The sequence below is a fragment of the Mus musculus genome, chromosome 13 (assembly GCF_000001635.26).
Source record: "Mus musculus strain C57BL/6J chromosome 13, GRCm38.p6 C57BL/6J".
Classification (NCBI taxonomy): Eukaryota; Metazoa; Chordata; class Mammalia; order Rodentia; family Muridae; genus Mus; species Mus musculus.
In genome coordinates, this window is record NC_000079.6 from 72,808,856 (window position 1) to 72,817,000 (window position 8,145).

Sequence of the window (8,145 nt, forward strand, 5' to 3'; positions counted from 1 at the left end):
CCGTGCACTGCTCTAACTGTGCACTGCTCTAACTGATGAGAGGAAGTCCATTCAGCATCATTCCACGGAGGATGGTGGCATGTAAGCAAGACCAAGAGACCTGGAGAGTAAAGCAAGGCCAATTGCTGTTCCTCAGAAGCCAGATCCCAAGAGAACACAGCCTTTGACCTAATCCTTAACTAGAGGTTCCAATCTGCTTTTGACAGTGCCAGTTAAACATCAATATGATATTAGAGTTGACAGTTAAGTCACAAGCAGAGCTTTGGAGTGGTAAGTAAGCTGAGAAGTGAAGCAAATAGGGTCCTTATAATAGGTTTAGTGTCCCTGTGGGGAGGGGTTCTCAATGGGTTCTGTCTTTGTGTTTTTGTTTTTCTCTTTGTGTCTCCTTGTCTGTCTTTATCTCTGATTGCGTGTCTGTCTCCATCTTTTTTCTTAACACATCCACAGGAAGACGCACCGTGAAAGTGGCATCTGTAAGGCAGAAAGAGTCAGAACCAGAAACCCAGGTGTCATCTTGGCCTTGGACTTTTAGCAACAGAACTACAAGAGAAAACACTGCTTGGAAGCTGGTTGCTTCTGACTCCCTTGCTGTGGTGGGGAGCTGACCCTTACTGACATTTCACACTTGAACCACACTTGAAGGACTTTCTGTTGTACCCTGACATTCACTTCCCATGATTATCCCTCTTTCTGCTGTCACCTGAAGAGGCTCATAAGTAAATTAGCAGGAGCCAGAGACACAAGTCAAGGAGGAATGACAGACCATTTATTAGGGAGGTTAGCAGTTACTCGTCTGTTGCTGTGATAAAATATCATGAGCAAGTTTACTGATAGAAGGAAGGGTTCATTTGAGCTTACATCTTCAGGGGGATGAATTTATCATAGTGGGGAGGCACAGCAGCAGTTGGTGGTCAGCAGGCAGCAAGGCATGATCCCTAGAACAGGAATCTAAGAGCTCACATCTCCAACTGTAACCATAAAATGAAGAGAGTAAACTTAAGGTAACATGAGGCTTTTACTCTCAAAAGCCACCCCAAATGATATACTTCCCCAGCAAGGCTTACACTACCCACTGGGGGCCAAGTGTCCAAATGTCCAAGTCTTTGGGGAATATCACCCCGGAGAGGAAAGGAGATGCCCTCAAATTTGAGGATGTTGATGGACATACACTTTCCAATTGATGAAAAATTACTGAACTCTACCCATAAAAAAACAGTGTTTTATAACACTTGAATTACATCCACTAAATGTTATTGAAGTGCAGCAGGCCTGTCTGCAGAATCACCAGTTCTGCTAAGAAAGGAAAAAGGCAAAATAAAATGAAACTAGTTCTTTCATTACATTTTTGTTTATCTATCTAGACACCGGGGGGGGGGGGGGATCCCACCCTCCCCACCCCACCCACCCCCTGCTCCACAAGCTGCAGATGCAACTAGAAGGCTCTCTAGACACACATACAGATCACCAGATGCACATTTTCAACTTAAACATAAAACCAAAGAGTTGCTAAGGAGCCTATGGCTCCAAGACTCCTCTCTTCAGTTTTCTGGTTTACACTTGTTTACACTGGATTAACTGTGTTTTGAGGAATCACTCACACTTTTCTTCTCAGGAACCTTCTGACAGCGAGGCATACATGATAAGCAAAGTGTGAGGTGTTCCATGTCTCTGGAATTATCTGACATTGTTTCCCTTTTCCATCCATTTCCAGTGACTGCTGGCTTGAGACCTTTGGTATATTATGTGTGTTACAAATGCTTGGGGCAGATGAATTCATTCAGCCCACTTCAGGTGCATCCAGAAAATTCCAGAAAGTACACTTGGCCAAAAATACCACTGATTTTTCTTTGTAAAAGTGCTCCTTGGGCTGTTATCCCTGGCTTACCTTGAGCTGTCATCTTAGTGAGTGGTCCAGCCTCACCTTCTGGATTCTTTGCTCTCTGCTGGCCCATGACTGACCAGTGTAGGAGAGACACTCAGGTCTGTGAGAGGTTCAGGATAGAGTCTCAGTCCTGACCCTTGCAGGTCATGGCTTGATGTGAGTGTTTGGACCCAGCCCTGAAACATTCTTTCCAGAATAGCAACATCCAGTGGAGACCCAGTGTGTCTGCAAGAGCAACTTGGTTGTCCAATAGCGAATTTAAGAGCCACCCTCCTCCAAAAAATTCTGGGCATAGTGGCATATGCTTGTAATCCAGTCTCTGAAATGAAAGAGGCAGGTGACTCTACTGGGTCTCACTGGACATCCAGACTAGCTAACTCATGGGATATAGGCCAGAGAGAAACTCTGTCTTAGAACAAGGTGGGCAACAAATGAGAAACAGCATCTGAGGCTGAACTCTGGTCTCTCCAGACAATTCTTGATTCTTTTTCTTTCTTTTCTTTTAAAAATTTATTTAGGGTTTGTTTGTTTGTTTGTTTGTTTGTTCCATTACTGTTTTTAAGGCAAGTTCTTACTATGTAGTCCTGGCTAGCTTAGAACCCAATCCGCAGACCAGACTGGACTTGAACATGCAGAGATCCTCCTGTTCCCACCACCTGAGTGCTGAGATTTAAGCTATGCACTACCATGCCTGACTTGGATGATCCTTCTTATGAAGTAGCCAGATGAAGGCCGATGGCACCACTCTGCCACCATGATGGAGAGATAGCAGGTGGCCGGATAGAATCCATGGAAATTGTAGGAGAAAATCAGAGAGCATATGATATGAAGATGAGTTCCTCCTTTTATCCAGTAACACATTCTTGGATTACTTTTGAATTATTTATATATTCCCTACATTAAACCTCCTATAACGTTTGATTAGCAATGACTTTCTCCTTACTGTTTCCTTTACCGTACAGAAGGGTTTGAATTTTGGGAAGGCCCTATTTGCCAGAGATTGATGATATTTTCTCAGCTACTGGAGTACTATTAAGAAGGTGCTGGCCCGCACTAATGTATTGATAGTGATGGCTGCCAGAAGCAGGGGACAGAGCCAGACTTCTTTCTTGTCTGTGAAGAAGATGTTGTCTTGGTAGAGTAAAACTGTCTACATGCTTGTGTGCCCATGCACAGAAGAATATCATACATGCAACAGAACTTTGTGTGTACCTGCACACATGCACATGTGCAATAAGGAGAGTGACACACAGAAGTTAGCAAAGTCAAGGCCAAGTACAGAGAAGCCCATTGCAGATCACAGGGAGGCTGAGCTGGCCCAGCACATAGAGACAGGAAAGAAAAGATGTCCTCATGGAGACCTCTGTGTCACTAATGAACAGGTAGAATCCAGCACTATGAAGTTGGTACAGCAGGTGTCTTGTCCTGGGGCCTTGTGGGTCTGCTGAACACCTTGCTCTCCAACCTTATGCTTTCACTCAACCTTATGCTTTCACTCCAAACCCAGATCTGTAAGTAGTCTGGAACTGTAGGTCAAATGTAGCAGGGGGAAATGGGATGTCAAGTGTCATGGAGAAGAAAGAGGGAGGCCAGGATCTCATGGGGGAACTATAGGCAGGATAAAGCTGCTGCTGATGGAAAATCACAAAGGACCCTGAAGCTGGAGCACAGCTTATCAGTAGACAGAAGTGCGGACCATTATTTTCTAGGCCTTGAGATGTACACACTGAGAATAAAAACGAAGTCCATCCCTGCTGGAAATTCTTAGTAACTGGATCCCCTCTGCAGTCATGGAAAATGGTTAAGCCTTTCTATTTCCTTGGCTAGTCAAGTTTAGGGGACAAATAGCTCAATGGGCAAGGTGTCACTTATATTCTTCTCAGACAGAGAAAGACCCTTCTGCTGAGCAAGAACATAGAGAAGACTGACACCAAGCAGGCCCATTTGAAATGGAGGGCTTCTGACCACTCCTTCTGGCTCTTGGGTTCCAAGCCAGTTTGATGTGACCCCTAGAACTGTTGAGCTTGCTTGCTGAAAGCACTCACAGGCTTGGGATATTCTTGGAATCAAGAAGAAAGTAAAATGTCTATAGTGTAGGCAACAGCCCCACAGTTAATCCATTCGAAAATGAGTTATTTATGTGTTGAAAGAAAATTGCATGAATCGATGAGAAAGATTATGATAAATGGATGTCAGATAAATAGATTAGAGTTAGCATTAGACAGAGTGAACAAAAATAAGAGACAGTCATAAAAATAGATAGATGACATAAAGAGATAGAAGACAGACAGATGGGTAAGATTTATAGATGATAATAGATGATAGGTAGATAGATAGATGGCAGATAGATAAATGATAGAAGATAGGTACATAATAGATGGTAGATAGTAGATAGATATGTAGTAGATAGATGATAATAGGTAGATACATAGTAGATAGATGATGATTGGTAGTAGATATAAAGGTTATGATGATGATTATAGATAGATAGATAGATAGATAGATAGATAGATAGATAGATAGATAGATGAAGGACAATCAGAGGACAAGTAGACATTTACTTAGATGACAGACACATGTCATGTTTCTAAGTGGATATTAAGCTGTGGGGAAAGCTAGGAAGTCTCACATGATTCATCAGTGTTTTAATCCCTAGGTACCAGTACTGGCTCTGTAATGGCTTTGCAAGACCCAGTAGTGGTGGAGTTCTCTCAGGGTTTGGCTTCATTGGCCACAGAGCTGCTTTTTGCACTGTTGCCTCACTCCAGGGCTGATCATTGCATCTTATTTACCTTTCTACTGCTGTGATTAAAGTATCATGACCAAGGCAGCTTATAAAAGAAAGCACTTCATTTGAAGGGTTAGAGTCCATAATGTTCAAGCAAAGGCATGGCATTGGGAACAGCTAAGAGCGTATATCTTGACTTGAAAGTTGGAGGCATAAAGAGGGACACTGGGAAAGGTTTCTTTTGAAACCTCCCCTAACAAGAGCACACCCCTCAATCCTTTCCAAACAGTTCCACCAACTGGGGACCAGTATGCAAGCATATGAGTCTATGCTGCCATTCTCCTTCAAACCACCAAATGGTGAGTACAAGCCGAGAAGTCTGAGAGTCAGGTCTTTGCTTCTCCCAGATGACAACTGCATGTGCATTCATAAAGAGCTCCCTCAGAGGAGCCAACACTCTCTAAGATGATGGAAAATAAGAGAAAGCTGGTCACTAGCATTTCTCTCTCTGTCTCTGTCTCTGTCTCTGTCTCTTCCTGCCCTCTTCCTGACACCACACTTTCTGATACAATATGATCAGCCCTCTGCCCCACACCTCATATTCCCTCTACCATGTCTTCCTTCAGTGCTGGACTGTACCCTCCAGTTGTAGGCCAAAGTAAAACTTTAGCCTTAAGTTGATTCTGTCAGGCATTTTGTTACAATGATAAATGAATGGCTGATTTACTAGAGGATTGTCTTCTGTGACCAGCGGGCCGCAGAGGCCTAAGACAGAAAAGAAATGTCTTGATTCCTATTTTTCAAATGCGATGGAATCAATTACTCCTCCTCTCAGGGGCTGAGGTACTGAGGAACCCCTCCAGAGAAACTTTGGGGCTCAGGTTCTGCAGCTCAGTTCAAACCGTTGTCCCACTTGTCCTGGCCATCAATCTCTGGTATCTGGAGTAAGCATTGAGGGTGGTCTGTGGTCTTAAGTACTATGCGTCTTGATGGAAGGAGCTGAGCCATGAGCTGTTGTGGTTTGAGCCTTTGCATAATACTTGGAAGGACAGACTTTCAGATCTGGCTGGCAGGCTGGTTGGAGGCATATGGCAGTTCTATACAGTGAGCCATGCATTCTGACAAAGCCAAGGTGACTGCAACAGACTTTTACCAGCACCACCTGTACCATTCTCCATCAGGCCTACCCCCTCCATGAGCTTGGATCCTGTGCTAGTGAGTTAGTGGTCTGTGTGCGTGAAAGATGTGTGCCTCACCTTCGTGGTGCACCTGCTCGGGCTTCTCCACTTCCAGCTCTGGTTCCAGAAACTGCTTGCCTCAGTTTCCCCACAGTCTGTCTCTCAGGGACCACCCCAGGTCACCTGCAGGCTTAAAACGTGAAATAAGAAAAGTGGGGTGCTCACTTGGGCCTGTGGAATCAGGGATGTGGAGGCAACAGAGGAGAGGAGGGCCGCAGGTCTAGGGCGGATTTAGCTGATGGTACTCTTAGGTGACAGTTGCCTTTTCTTAGTTCTTTGCTTTCCTACTCGTTCTCATAAGTTCACTAAAGATTAAAAGCCCCTTTCCATTCTTTCCTTTCTTTTTCTTCTTAAAGGAAAGTTTTGTCTTCCCCCTCCTCCCATCACCCCACTCCTGGTCTGCCAGCTTTGCTTCTTGCCACAGATTGTCTTAAACCTTTTCCTTCTGCCCTCTTCTCTGGCCCTTCCTGCTGCTCTTTTTTTCCCACTTTTTGAAAGTTAAAGTTATTGAGAGCCTCTTGGCTGCTGCCCTCCTGCAGGGCGCTGACAATGGGTGAGGCCAGGTCTCTATAGAAGGCAGGCTGCAGGATAGCATCCAGCAAGAGGGAAAAGAGGCAGCCTGAGCCCTGGAAGCCCACAAAGGGTCTCCCCTTGCCCTTTTGCTCTTTCCAAGGGGGGCAGTGGGCTGTGCCTAAGCCAGGCAACCTCCACAGCAGCCTGCCTTTTGTAGAGAAGGCTTCCCAGAAACCCCAGCTCCGGATTGAGTCTGCCCTACACCCTGCTCTGTGCTGAATGCCTGCTCTTCCCTCCCCTCCCCTCCCCTCCCCTCCCCACATCTGCACCAGTAGCAGCCTCCAGGTCCAGCCAGCTGCTTGTGCAAGGGGGCAGGGCTCCACCTTGTCCTCAAAGGGGCTGAGATAAAAGGATTTCTCCCATCCAGAGGCAGGGTGCTTTGTGAATGTATTGTTATTTTTTACTTTGCTCAGACTGTACCACAAGCTGGACCTTAAAACCAACAGAAGGCAAGCTGACTGTGGACCCTGAAGGAGCCAGTCCCTGGAGATTGTCCTTCCAAGGACTTTGCTCCAAGAGCAGTCTTCTGTGAATCTGTAGCTTTTGCCTGTGAGTCTGAGAGTCACAGGACACACCGACCCAGCTTTGCCTCCATGGACGCTGGGTCATACTCTGTGGACACATGTTCCCTGCCCTGTGAGACCTGGTGCACCCCAAACACACACACACAAAACCAAACAGAAAAATAGCCTTCCTAGACCCACCACACAGGCCACTGCTGGGACTTTGAGACAGTTATTAAGTCTCAGGAGCCAGAGGGAGGCACCAAATAGAAACAGTCACCCTCATCAGAAACACTGAAGAGGAAGGCTCAGGAGCGACTTTAAACAAGTTGTTTTCTCGGCTGCTCTTTGTGATAAGGGACTCCCTCACTCGCTGTCAGCTAGTGCCAGATGCTGTAGGAGAGCAAGGCCCTTGAAGGAGGCGCAGCCTCTGAATTATTGATCAATGATTAGCAAATGCAATCGAAATTGTAGACTTGATGTTGTGCAGCGATCCATAATTTATGAGTGGACAAAATAGGAGGTAGCGGACGTAGCAGTAGGTGATTTCAGCTCCCATATTGATTACTTAAAACCACAGGAGGTAAGTGTACTGTGACAAATGAACAAAAGCCGACAGCTCCCCGGCTGTCCATCAGCGCAGCCGCGAGCTGGGGAATACTGCGCCCGCGGAAGCAAATGCATTGCCATTGTGTCTCTTTGATCGGTGTGCTGTTCGACCAGACCAAAGGACATATTTGTTTATAATTTATGTATTCTCTCTATAAAAGATTGATAGTGGCCTATTAGATACTCTGGTATCTAAATATCCAGGTAGTTTGTACCTGCGACAGCTGGCGAGGTGTTGTGAAATAATCCAGGTTCGCAGCGGCCGAGAGATGTGGGCGCCTTTCAAGAAGTCCACGGACAGAGACAGGTGCAATGTGAAATGTGCTGAGTAGAGGTTACAAATGTCCGATTCTCACCGACAGTAGCTGGTAATCTGGGGCAGCGTCAGCAGGTGAAAGCCCTCGTTTTCTGGGAAAGGGCAGAAAGGGAGATTCGGAGAACAGTCTTTGATTCCTGAGCTTATAGAATGTGTAATCATAGTCGCAGTTCCAAGTGTGACAGGAGGCAGGGAGGTTACCTAAGGGCAGCAGTGTTCAGTGGGTGTGGAGGCGGACAAGGAACAGGGTCGGGAGTCTTTACAGCTGTCACACCGAGGTGGGCAACCCTGTGGCC

At 45.9% G+C, this 8,145-nt stretch overlaps 1 long non-coding RNA gene across 1 annotated transcript; it reads right to left on the reverse strand.

Moving 5' to 3' along the window:
• Nucleotides 1-745: 745 nt before the first annotated feature.
• D730050B12Rik (RIKEN cDNA D730050B12 gene) lies at nt 746-7,908 on the reverse strand. Its single transcript, NR_046196.1, has 4 exons — nt 7,749-7,908; nt 5,867-5,971; nt 1,886-1,982; nt 746-968 (listed from the first exon to the last, which is right to left on the reverse strand). It is a non-coding gene; the product is annotated as an RIKEN cDNA D730050B12 gene (long non-coding RNA).
• Nucleotides 7,909-8,145: the final 237 nt, after the last annotated feature.